This window comes from Pituophis catenifer, unplaced genomic scaffold (genome assembly GCF_029215685.1).
Source record: "Pituophis catenifer annectens isolate HBS135680 unplaced genomic scaffold, rPitCat1.0.hap2 SCAF_2, whole genome shotgun sequence".
Classification (NCBI taxonomy): Eukaryota; Metazoa; Chordata; class Lepidosauria; order Squamata; family Colubridae; genus Pituophis; species Pituophis catenifer.
In genome coordinates, this window is record NW_027256882.1 from 58305987 (window position 1) to 58319606 (window position 13620).

Genomic DNA, 13620 nt, shown 5'->3' on the forward strand with positions numbered 1-13620 from the left:
TTCATTGTATAATTGCAGCTTCTAGTTTAAAAAGGTAACTGAAATAAGGGATACATGTATCGGGTGTCTTTCTACACTTTCAGCTATCATTAAAAGCCTTGCTGATTATTTTTAAAAATTAATTAGATTCTGCTCCAGAGAAAATGTTATAGTACAAATTTCACTTCTTCTGGAGCAGCTTCAGAAACTTGAGAATTCCTGGTTTTTCCACTCTTGGGATCTCCCCCTTACCTGCAGAACCCAAGGCACTCTACTTTTCCTCATTGAATGAGGACTGACTTGTTACTTCCTCAGCTTATTTTCTTTTCCTCATTGAAAACTGAAATGTGGCAAAATGAAAACTGAGGTTGACAGCACTCTGCCAGTTATTTTCTGCTCTAGTACTCTCATCAGTGATTGGATAGAGCAGGGATGTCAAATTTGATTTCATTGAGGGCCACATCAGGGTTGTGTTTGATCTCGGTGGCTGAAGTGGGCGTGGCCAGCTTGACATCACTCGTGTTAGGGGGCACCTGTGGTGGCCCGAGCGCTCTGCTAGTGAAAACGGCTCCCAAGCTCTATTTTTGGCTGCGACAGCCTCCTGCAACCGTCTGTCAGCAAAAATGGAGCTCGGGAGGGCCCCCCTGAGCACCATTTTTGCTGGCAGAGGGCTGCAGGAAGCTGTCATGGCTGAAAACGGAGCCTGGGATGGCAGTACATGGCCCTCCCGAGCTCCATTTTCACTGACAGAGGTACCGCGGGCCAGTCCTTTGCTGTTTCCAGGGCGGCCCCATGGGCCAGATTTAAGCATCCTGCAGGCTGGATCTGGCCCGCGGACCTTGAGTTTGACACCCCTGGGCTAGAGGCCCACACAGGAGCGGGAAAAAAGGGGACTCTTGTAGGGTGCTGCACAGCGTAAATGAACATTATTATGACGAGGGAAAAGGCTGATGAGGGAAAAGTTGATGAGAGAAAAGGCAGTGGATGTGTATAAGGACTCTTTATGTAGGAATCTGGAAGCAATAATTTTTCCCCCAGGCATGGATTGGGGAACTGAATACTGAAGAATGAAACCAGAATAATGGAAAATGAGTGGTGAGTTAAACAGATGGACATGGTGGATCCAAGGTTTATCAACTTTGTTCTTCTGAAAAATTAGTTACTGACATTTCACATTCCATGCAAGCTGTTTTATGTCTCAAATTATATGAAGTCTGTTTCTTTGCTTCTTCTCCTTCCAAGTGAAACGCTTGATTTGATTTCTAATCCACTACATCAATTAACATTTGACAAGATAGGAAAACTTGCTCTGAGAAAGAGATCTATGACACCCATCTCTGCTTTGGTGCAAGATCAGTCTTTGCCCTCAAGGACACTTTGGAAAACAGATTACAAAACTGAAACATGACTGATGTTGCCATGTGCATGTTATGATTTCATTGGTAGAGGAAGCAATAATGAAAGAGGAGGAGATATCCAAACGTTATTAAATAAGGTTGTTTTATAATCTCAAATTGTTTTTGGAGATTTCTACAGATATACAGCACATGCACCACTTTTCTGTATCAATAAAAAACAATCTTGACAGCTCCATTGATTTTGCAAAAGAAAAAAGGATTACCATATTAAAACAATATATATCATCTAATTATAATAAACCAATTATCAAACACTCAGATATAAATGAACCGCATTAATAATATTGATAATAATGGATCATGTCAGCTCAAAACTACATGTTTAGAATTACTTTCTAAAATGACATGAAACAAATTGATACCAGAAAAAAAAAAGGATTATAAGAAACAAAGTAAAAGCATCATTACCGAAACAGGCAAATGCATATAGCAAAGAAACAATAATATATGTCAAAACAGTAGACAGCCTACTTTTACAAAAAGATTGAGGACTGATTAAAAAAAAAGCACACAGATTGTTTAATAACAAGCCTTTTTCAAAATGACTGGCTCCCTTAAAATAGGCTATCTTTTAAACTGAATATTGAAAATGGAAACATTGCAGCTTTCTCCATTTTCATGTTGTCAAATGATAGTATGACTTATTTATTAAAATATCAATTTCGTTGTTTTAGCATCACATATGGATTGTGAGTACTCTTTGACATTGATTAAAACTGCAATGAATGCTTAATATTGGCGTCAATAATTATCCAACTGATAATATAAAAGAGAAAGAAAAATGAATCTATTTTTCTACATTAACCCCTATTAAGTCATTCTTCCTTAAATGAAGCATTTTTTGAAATGGTCTGTCAAAAGCTCTGTAAAGGGATTTAGCAAGAGTGGCTAATGCAAAATGACAGAGAGGGTTCTAATCTAATTTAACTATGCCACAATATTTATAATCCCAGCTATAATTGTTCTAAATGGAGACTGAAAACTTTACATTTTATATAACGGCATAAAGCTCAGATCATCATGTGAATGTATATGTATGTGTGTGCGCTTGTGTGCATGCGATTATTTAATTATTTTTATGCAAGTGATATTGATAGGGTTTTTCCTTGAAACTCATATAAAAAAATAAAACAAGGAAATGTTACATTAATATTACATATATTCCATTTTTCCAAACTTCATAATGATGTAAAGGAGATAAAAGATTTTCTGGATGAAACAAGAAATACAGCAATAGTTTCTCTGGCTTGATATAAACAAAACAAAATTGCAGTAGGACTTTACTTTTTATTTAAAAAAATCCTTGTTTTTCAACACTTTTACTGTATATAGAAACAAAGCCAAATATATTGACTGATCATATTTGTAAATTGAGAAAGGCCTATCTCTTGTACTGTATAAGCTTAGAAAAAAATGGTCCAACCTATAATATTCTGGATTATTACAATTTGGCTGCATTCTCATGTGTTATGAAGGATATGGCTATAGGAAATAATGGGTACTCGGAACAATCTTTCTTTTCTTACTTTTTGCCCCAGGTTCACAGGAAGTAGCCTTTCTCTGCAATCTATGCTTATTGCTGCCCATCATTCATCCAACAGAGAAAAGGGCCAGAGAAATGGGGTTGAGTAAATCCAGAAATACTCCTCAGTTGCTGCCTGACACTATTAAGGCCAGAAAATAAAGCCTACCCGCATTTGTATTTTAAAAACATCAAAGCAGAAAAACAAACAAACAGCTACACATATTGCTACGTGTATGAAAATACAAATGCAAATTAAATAAAAATGAAAATATACATTCTTGGTTTTATCTTAAAGCTCCAACAGGACTGAAAAACCAGCATGCATTTTCAACACTGTCAAGCGTATCAACAGCTGCAAGGGAGCATAGACTATTTACAGAGAACCCAAGAAAGCTCAAGAAAATACCCAAGCTAACAGAATTCAATTTATATACTGTACTGTATGTACTCTGAAGGATCATTCCCCAAATAGTGCAAGAGGATCTTTTAAAATAACAGTTAAGTACCAAACATTCAACAAAACCAAATGCAGTCTTCACCTTTGTACTTTCACAAGGATAGATATTAAATATCAAGAACAAGAGCCAAGCCTAAATCAAGTAATCGAACTGTTAGAGATAAATCTTTTTGAAATTATTACATTTGCTCTATGTTTATATGAACTCTGTGTTCTATTAGATGCAGTGTTTTTCAAGAGCCTTGGTAGTACAGGGGTTTAAGGCACCCTGTTATTAAGCTGGTTATTAAGACCAGCTGCCTGCAATTACTGCAGGGTTCGAATCTCGCCAAGGCTCAAGGCTGACTCAGCCTTCCATCCTTTCTAAGGTAGGTAAATTGAGGACCCAGTTGTGGGGGCAATAAGCTGACTTTGTATAAATATACAAAAGGATGAAGGCTATTGCTGAGCACATTGTAAGCCGCCCTGAGTCTTCGGAGAAGGGCGGCATATAAATCAAATTAAAAAAAAAAAAGTGTCTTTAAAAATGAAACCTCATTTCATTTTTAAGGGCATCATGAAACTCAAGTATTGCCAGGGCATGTCTGAAAACACAGCAGTGAACATATAAACTGTTCCTCTACCTGCTTTCCACCTATTTTAAATAGGCAGGTAAAAGTCATAATAGCAACGTTCTAACTTTTATTATGGTCAAAAACCAGCATGAGGAGGGTGTGATACTATCAGTTAAAAAGCATAGAAAATATATCAGAATCTAAAAAAATAATAATTATAAAAAGCTAAGGATATATAAAAGGGTATTTGTATAACCCCCCCCCCCCAAATTTAAAAGGAATATAAAAGGAAGGGTAAGAGCCTGGGTATTAGGGAATGTAAAGGTTAGTATATGGCAGCCTAAATCTCAGTATATAGCATGACAAAGTCTAGAATGACAAACTAATTCTCATTAGGATTGGTTTATGGCATAGGTCCATGATGGTGAACCTGTGGCACGCGAAGCCATGTCACCTGGCACATGCGGCCTTGCCTGTTTGTCTTCTGGATTTCTGGAGTGCATGCGCGCGCGATGTTCAACTGTCCTTCGTACATGCGGTAGTGCCAAAAATGAGTGTGCGCAGGCACACCACCCTGCTGATTGTCGGGTGCGCGTGCGCGTCAGAACCCAGAAGTTTGGCTTTTCCGGAGCACGGCCATAACAAGTGCGTGTGATGTTTCTGCATGATTGCATAGCTCATAATCTGATGGATTTTGAGCTCTGTGGATATATCTCCAAATGGGTTTCCATAGTGCTTAGCTGAAGTTTGTTTCTGTTTACTGGGCAGTTTCTTTTTGGTATCAGCTGCTTAGGGTTGAACCGTTTCCTTGAATATTGCTGATGTGAAGCTCTTAGAGGAGTCTTTATCAGTATCATTTTCACTACTATTGATGAAGTAGTCACAATAATGCACACATGTCAAACTCGCTGTGTCACGTTGCTGTCACATGACATTTTGTAACGTTTTTCCCATTCGCAGAGCTGGGTGGGCGTGGCCTTTGCGGGAGGCATCCGGCCTACGGGCCGCCAGTAACCCTGCATAATGAGTGGTTTTCTGCATATCCATTTTTTTAAAAAAAAATCAATAATATAAACAGACATTTGTAGATCATGAAGCTGTGTCCATATTTGACTTTCAGTTCTAATGAAAATAGGAGCAATTTTTGAAATATTCTGATGTTAAGTGTTATAAAACTGGTTTCCTTTATGTTTTAGTACATGCAATGATTTGAAATCTACTTCTGTTCAGAACTTTCTCATGGGATTTGCACTTGCAATCTTTTACTTTCTTAGCAAAAAAGATGACCGCAAAATGAAATCAGCCTAGCAAAATGCTGCATTTTTCTAAAGAGGTAAGTCAAACTAGAGACATTTATAACAGAGCTTCCCATCTCTGCATGTATGAAATGGAAGCAAAAAAAGAGCTTATTTAGCATTTAAAATAATAGGTATGTAGGTCTGAGAGGCAGTGAAATTTCTTTTCTTTCTTGAAATGTATCTTTCTTATCATATCTTTTCTATATCCATGCCTCACTTTTTAAATCAGAATGGGAAACAGATAATTGAATGGGTCAAAGGCTATATGCAGGTAGCGTGTGCATATAGAATTCTGTTCTCTTCTTGTACAAAACTGCTGTCTCATGATTTTACATGGGAATAGAGCAGACACAGGGCTTCTCCTCCTGCCTTGTCCAGCCCGCAGCTTGGTTTTATTACCTACTGTGCATCTTTACAAGAATCATATGCATTCTACCTGGCAAATAGTATCAGACAACAGTCATTTGCAAGAATATTACTCTTCAAAATGCTCACTTTATTTATTACTGCCGTGTTGATTGTGGGTCTTTTAATTCATAGAACAGTTGAGAAAAGTGGAACCTGAAGCACTTTTAGGTACTAATATTTTTGCCTATTTTCTAAAAATGCTTGTGCACATATACTGGTATGCAAATTGTTTTTAAATGGAAAGCATCATAAAAGTACAGGCTGTATGAAATTAAAATTGCTTGTAATAATAATAAAAAAAGGGGCATATAGGTTATGAAAAAAGAGTTTTATTTTCAAATAGCTAGTAACTCAAAAATAGCTGTATATATTTGTCAGGCTTTTCTCAGAGAATTAAAAAAAAACCTAAAGTTCCTATTGATATGATAATAAATAGGGATGTATTACTTTCTAACATTTGCCAGCATTTTAGCAGACAGGATAAGTGCGAGTTAAGCTTTTTTGATATATTAATCGCTTACTAAATTAAGTTAAATTGAACTACTCAAGAAAAAAAGCTGCAAAAGTAATCCTCCATTGGTATTAATGCTAAATAATATGGTAATATATTATTTTCCAATTTATAGTTTTAAACCATGAAACAAATTTAAGAATAAGTTCAATTTAATTCTGCTAAACGCTTATCCAGACAGTGAGCTTAACCAAAATCATTTTAACTTTCATCAACACTCCTTTTCCTCTTCATTTTAAAATTTAATATGATTTTATCACTATTTCCTTGAATTAACTCTGAGAAAATTTAGTATTACTTGATCAAAGTATATGACATTAATATGAGATATGATTATGAACGTATATAGCTCTGTGAGTTTTGATTTCCTTCCTTCCTTCCTCTCTCCCTCCCTCCCTCCGTCCCTCCCTCCCTCTCCTTAAAATTTAGCCCACTGAGTGAGATGATCCCCATAACTCATTTCTTTAACTTTAGGCAACCAGGAAGTTGCAAAATTTAAACATGCTGCAGAATAAACTTTTGCTGCAGTTCACACAGAACTCAAGGAGGTAAACAGGTGACACTGCTTTGTCAAATCAGGATATAATATAAACCCCTCCCCCATACCAAGAAAACTCTTAGTTAAATAATGAATTAAAATTAATCTCTCAAAACTTGTTCTTGGGAATTGAATGTTTTTACCGATCAATCTGCTTATCATCTCCTGTAAAAACTTCCCACAGATGGATGTCAAAAAAGCTGACCTGAAATTCCCAGATCTTCCTCTTTCCCTTTCTGAAAATAGAAATGTTTGCTATCTTTCAGGCACCTGACATTTCAACAACTCTCCAAATCTCTCCAGGAAATGTCAAGAAAGTATTTTAGAACACCTGAATTATAGATTATGATCTAGATTTTTGTGCAAACATTGCCCATATTTTAAGGTATTCTGCTGTTTCAGTAAGGCAGGATACAATCCAACAAAGAATAACAAATATTTTATTTATTTTTCTATTTATTCGTGAGGGGTTTATTGCTGCCCTAAAAATTTGGGTGAATAGAAAAGTGAGAGGCAAACTTTTGGGGAGGACACAATTATATTTATTAGGAAAATGAATATAGAGAACTCTATCTCTCGCTATTCCACCCCACTTTCCTTCTTATGAGACATTTCTACAGCACTAACATAAAATGGTTTCCTTGAAAACTGACTTTATTTATTTACTTATTTATTTTAATGTAACATTTTATATGGCTGCCTAACTTAAAGAAGGTGACTTTGGGTAGTTTACGGAAAAAATATTAATGGAACATTTATTTTGAAATTGTCAAAAACTCATTGCAGGGAGACAAAAAAGTCTATATCAACTCAATTCTTGACTCACACCTGTCAGTTGGAAGAAAAACATTTTCCTGGACTGTCTTCAGTCCTCTGACTATCCGTTGGAGAAGCGGACCCACAAGTACACCTCTGGTGAGCTCAGTGTGAGACATGTTAACTTTTTTCTTGGCAATAGCTTGAATCCAATTATCAATCTAATAGAAAACTTGTTGCAGTATTTACCATCTGCCCTGAATGGAGAAATGAGCAGGCTAGAACATGTTGTGCCTTTTTATAGTAATGCTGTGAACATGGGCTGTGAGCTGGACTATGTGCTCTTACATTTTATCTTGTTTTGATGGATGTTTTAGTTTTTGCACACTGCCCAGAGTAAATGGAGTTGGGCAGCTATGGCAAATTTAAACAAACAAACCTACATCAAAAACATTTGTTTGCTAAACCTAATAGGGAATCAAACTGAAAGGCAAGGGGGTAGGTATCCATTAATTAAAGAAAATCTGTGATGCTATTAGACATTGCCAAAAGGCAAGAGACTCTAGCCCTTAGAACCAGCCATGTGTTGCAACTCCAGAGCTCAGACTGAAATATGGCAGATGGTGACAACACAGTATTTTGCTGACAGTATTCAATAAACCAACAGTTGTCAACTTACTATAAACTTAAAATAAAATCTGAAAAAGCTAACTAACTTTCTCTTATGCCCTTAAACCTTTGTTAATACTACTTGACACTTGATCTTCTTTCTTGGTTATTTATTCATAGACTAAAATCAGGGAGGAAGAAAGTTAAGAATAAAATTGAAGCAATAGGCGTTTAAAAATTAACGCTGGCTGGGTTCTATGAAGAAACTCTGAAAAGATGAGAAACTATATAGTATTGCTTTGATGGGAGATAGTCCTTCATCCAGAACAGAAGTTTTATACTCCAGGCTTCAGATAATTCATTTCAAAGAAGAGAATTAGAATACATCCAACAAACTATTTTATTCCTTTCTGAATTTACATTACTTTTAATTTAGTAGCTAATCCTAGGTTAATCTAATGCATTCATGTTAGATACCTTTGGAAGATTTAGGTAAAAAATTCAAGGCTGTATTTTCAAGAAACAATTTCTCTATAGTTGTCTTCTTATCAAAGGCGTTGATGTATGCTTGAGAAGATGCATAAATCTAATCAAACATTTCTTTAAAAAATAACTATTTTTTGACAAGAGGGTATTTGACAACATCTGTGCATGAAGACAATGTGAAGTCAATTCTTACTGGGCACTGCTGCTTATTCCTTCTTCTCTGTTGAAAAATCCAGCTGCATAAAAAATTTCCAATATAACCTATGCTACCCTCCTATGAATATGGAATAATGTTCACTGGATTCAGTTGGACTAATTTCAAATAAATGTTCTTAGAACTGTGGCATTAGAATCTGCAATAATATGAATGCAGATGTTTTTTTATAAACATGGGATGAGAGCCTGGTTTGATGCTTTTCGTTCTGAAGTGTTTTTTTTTTCTTGCCCAAATTGCTCAATCTGCAGAAAATGAGACAATTTAAAACATATGGACATAACTGATAGGACAGAACCAAAATAAAGTGTTTTATTCTTCCTTTTCTGGTAAATAAATTCCTGAAAAAAATATGAGCACAGACCATGACATGAAATGAAGAGAGGCATGAAGGATTCCTGAACATTTTTTTAAAAAAATGGGCTGGGGAGGGAAATAATAGATTATGAACTATCAAAGTAAAAAAAAAAAATTCTATAGCCACTTAGTCACTTGCTTCCAGATGGGCAGCTACAGAAATTGAATGAATGAATGAATGTAATTTAAATCATTTTAATTTCAGTTAAGAGCTTGATCAAAGAGGCTTGTCTTCACAGATATTCTAAATGCTCAGATTGGAGAAGCATGAAGAGGGTATATTCCAGAGTCAATGATCAATGCATCGGAAAGCCCTCCCCTGCAGAGATTACTCCTGAATTGTATTACTCTTTTCTTTAAAAGAGTCTGTTTGTTAAGTTCCACACAGTTTGGCAAGACAAAGGAAGCAAGAATTTTATAGGGTACAACAAAGTGTCCTTGATGTTTGTCTTGGGATACATTTGAATGCTCATTTATATTGAGTTCATTAAGGCAAGGTCTATTTAACTGATATGAAATACTTCTTTCTAGATGTCCTGCCACCTGGACTCAATTGTCATTTATAAGATAAGCTACCAATGGACTTTCTTTCTATTTCTTGATTGGTTATGTCTAATTTCCCTTTCAGTTTTTCCCCTTGCCTCCCCACAATTTCTCCCATTGTTTGAATAAATGTCATATACAAGGTGGTCCCTTTAAAAATTAATATCAAGACCTTACATTGTGCCAAATAAGCAACTAGCATTAGTATATATATATATTTTCCCAAAAAGGCAACATAAGACATCTGAAACATGGACCTGTTTTCAAGTAAGATACCATGGTAAAGCCTTGCAGTAATCAATATTAGATCTAATCAAAGGGTCAATAATCAACACCAAAGGAATGAAAAAGTTATATCTCCGAGACCGCCTGCTGCTACCGATGACCTCCCATCGACCCGTGCGCTCCCACAGAGAGGGCCTCCTCAGGGTGCCATCAGCCAAACAATGTAGGCTGGTGGCCCCCAGGGGGAGGGCTTTCTCTGTGGGGGCTCCCACCCTCTGGAATCAGTTGCCCACGGAGATAAGAAGAATCCAGGACCTCAATGCCTTCCGTCGTTCCCTGAAAACCTATCTTTTTCAGCAAGCCGGGTTGGCTTAAGAAGAAATTTTTAAAATTTTTAAATCCTTTTAATTAGTCTGCGATTTTAATTTTTTGGGCCAAATTTTATATATATTTTTAAATGTTTTAATATTTGTATTCTATGTTTTTTATCTTGGCTGTACACCGCCCTGAGTCCTCAGGGAGAAGGGCGGTATATAAATTCGAAATTAAATTAAAATTAAATTAAATTAAATAGTAGCTCATTGTGTAATTAATCAAAGGCGTGCCTCATCAGAGCTGCCATCTGCAGTATCTGAGAATGAAGCAACTCTCCTAGAGTGCAAAGCTACTCCTTCATGGGAAATGTAATCCTGTCAAAAACATCAATCCTCAAATCCAGTTTCTCATTATCAACAGAAACTTTTATCTTGTCTGGATTCAATTTCAACTTATTTTCCTTCATCCAGCTTGCTATCAAATTTAGCAGGGTTATTTCTATAGAATTGAGCTAAAGAATTCAAATCTCCAAGTGGCTTCCCCTCAGTATGGGGAAGACCAGTGAAACAGTACAGGACACTGGTATAGATATTCAACACAAAATGGGACACTACCGTAACACCTCCCTCCTAGCATCACATTTTTGTCATATCCTAGCAAGGTCTAGGCTTCCAAGGCAAAAATTCTGCCCAACAGTACAGACCTTTTGGATTAGAGTCATAGCAAGAATTAGCTGTAAGGAGCCATTTTGGTCATCGTGTTTAAGCTGCTGTACAGCGAAAGAGTCCAAATTAAAGCAACCAAGGCAACTGGCTGTCCACTTTCTACTTGGAACCAAGAAAGAGGTTTTGGGTAGCATTTGAATGAAATCTGCTTTTCTATAATTTAAATCCATTCTTCCATGTCATGAATTCTAGCATCAGAGCCAAAAGGTCTCTCTCTAATTAGGATCAAACCAAGAATAATTGGTCTCTTTTTGCTTTCTCTATCTCTGAAAAAGCAAATTGTCAGAAAGACAGGTCATAGATTTCCTGGAAGAACTATAGGGGCAATTTGTTCTCAAAGTTGAAGTTCCTCACCACTACTGCATTATTATTCCATTTAAAGATGTTAGATATTAACTGACTTCAGGGTATATTAAATGTGATAAATATTTTTTTTTCTGCTTTAAAGATTTCTACCAATTTATATATATCTTTCACAAGCCATAAATTACCATTTCTCATCCTTATTATTCATCTGAAAGTATTCTCAATTCTTTTAAATTGTCACTTGGCTTTGCTCATTCCCCTTCTGCGATAGAATATTCAATGTCTAAGGGCATTAACATCAATTTGTGTAACAACAATTCAAGTTACTACACATCTTTTTCTATCTTGATATCTTGGTTCATTTTATTCTGACTGCAGCTATAGACTGAACACATTCCACAAATGAGGCTCCAATCTAAGCAGTTACAGGTTAATTTATAACAACCCACTCTTATACCTGGATAGTTCAATATCTCCCTTCCAACATTCATTATATTGCATTTGTCAGCATTGATTCTAAACTGTCATAGTGCTGCCAGGTTGCTTGGCTTTATTAGTTCCTTTGGCACTACATCAAATTTCCTGAATAATTTGTATTGTCTACCGATTTGCTAGTAAACAAGTAGGGCAGGGACCAGTAACAACCCGTTGTTAAGCATCAGCAATTCTGAATAGATACCATGCATTCTCCCTATTGTGTGCATATTTTATTTTGAGAATATTTTTTGTGATATCACTAAGACACATGTTAAGGTATTCTCTAAGTGTCAGAGATTCCATCTCTTCACCTCATCCCTTATGTGGTTTCCTCTGAGTATGTACCATCTGGCGGGATGTTTCTATGTGTGCACCGAAACATGCATTTATGTATACATACATACATACATACGTGTGTGTGTGTGTGTGTGTGTGTGTGTGAACAATGTGATCTGGTAGTCTTAAATGAAGTAGTGACCTTTTTTTCTTCTTCTGTAAATAGTTTATATTGCATCTTCTGTTCTAAATCCAATTTATATTTTTTCACACATAGATAATCAATGTCTAACCCAGCCATTCCCAAGCCCAAATAAATAAAGAGGGTTGAGGTAAGAACTGGTGATTTTCCTTTTAAAAAACTCAAATGAATCAGATATGATGAGCATAGTTGGATACTCAAGTCAGACGGCATTTAGCAAATTATTGGGGAAGAGCAAGAACCTGCAGTGAGTAGTTAAGGGATTAACGGCATGCCTGGGGCAAATGTAGCAGGAATCCCAATTGCTAATGCAGCCATTGTTGAAACAAAAGATCTGTGCTGTACAGAGATACTTTGGACAGCAATGTGGAATGTCCAAGGAATGAACCAGGGTAAATTAGATATTATCAAATGGGAAATGGCCAGGTTGAAAATCAACCAACTTGGAGTTGGTGAGCTACGATGGATAGATAATGACTGTTTTCAGTCTGAGGAATTAACTATCTATTACTTGGGACACGACACCAGGGAAACAAATTGAGTGGCATCTGCCCAGGGAGTAGAAAGCTTCTAGTAAGTTAATGATCACATTATGACCATCTGGGTCTGTACCAAACCCCTTAAATTTTCAGTTGTCCAAGTCTACACCCCAATGACTAATGCAATGGAATTTGAAACAGAGGCGGGGTGAAATGCTCCCATTTTGGACCGGATCGCGGGTGGTTCGGAGAACCAGTAGCAAAAATCCCTGCGCCCCCCCCCATGCCCAGCTGAGCCGCGCCATCATCAGAGGCTGTTTTTTTTTTTACTTTTAAAAGCGTTTTTTCTAGAACCTCTTCAGCCAAAGACGTTGTAGAAAAAAAATGTTTTTAAAAGCCTCTGACGATCCAGCTGAGTTGCCTGATCATCAGAGGCTTTTAAAAGCATTTTTTACAACCTCTTCGGCCGAAGAGATTGTAGAAAAAATGCTTTTAAAAGTAAAAAAAAATAAATAAATGGCCACGCCCACCCGTTCACATTACCCCCCCCCCCCCAAGCCATGCCCACAGAATCGGTAGTAACAAATATTACATTTCATCACTGAACAGAGGGCTTCTTTGTCAGCATTGAAAAAGCTCTGGCGCAAGTGCCCAAAAAAGACACTGGTTACATACTAAGTGATTTCAATGCAAAAATTGGCAGCCAAGCAGAAATAGGTATCACTGGAAGCTTTAGACTTGGTGAAGGGAATGATATATAGGGAATTGTTTGGTTCAAATTTGCCATGAAAATCATTTTCCTATCATGAATATCTAGTTCAAATAGCATAAGCATTTGAACCCATCAAATAAACTCTACTGTAATCAGACTATGTCCTACCCTGCTATTGATGATTTAGTTCAGTCCTCACTGAACTGCTGACTGCAGTTCAGACCATGAATTGTTGGTGACTAAGATCAGA

The 13620-nt window shown here is 36.6% G+C and overlaps 1 protein-coding gene across 1 annotated transcript in view; it reads right to left on the bottom strand.

The window, feature by feature from the left end:
- The window catches only part of CNTN3 (contactin 3), a 126401-nt gene that overhangs the window by 29779 nt on the left and 83002 nt on the right, over positions 1 to 13620 (bottom strand). The gene's annotated exons all lie outside the window — the stretch shown is intronic.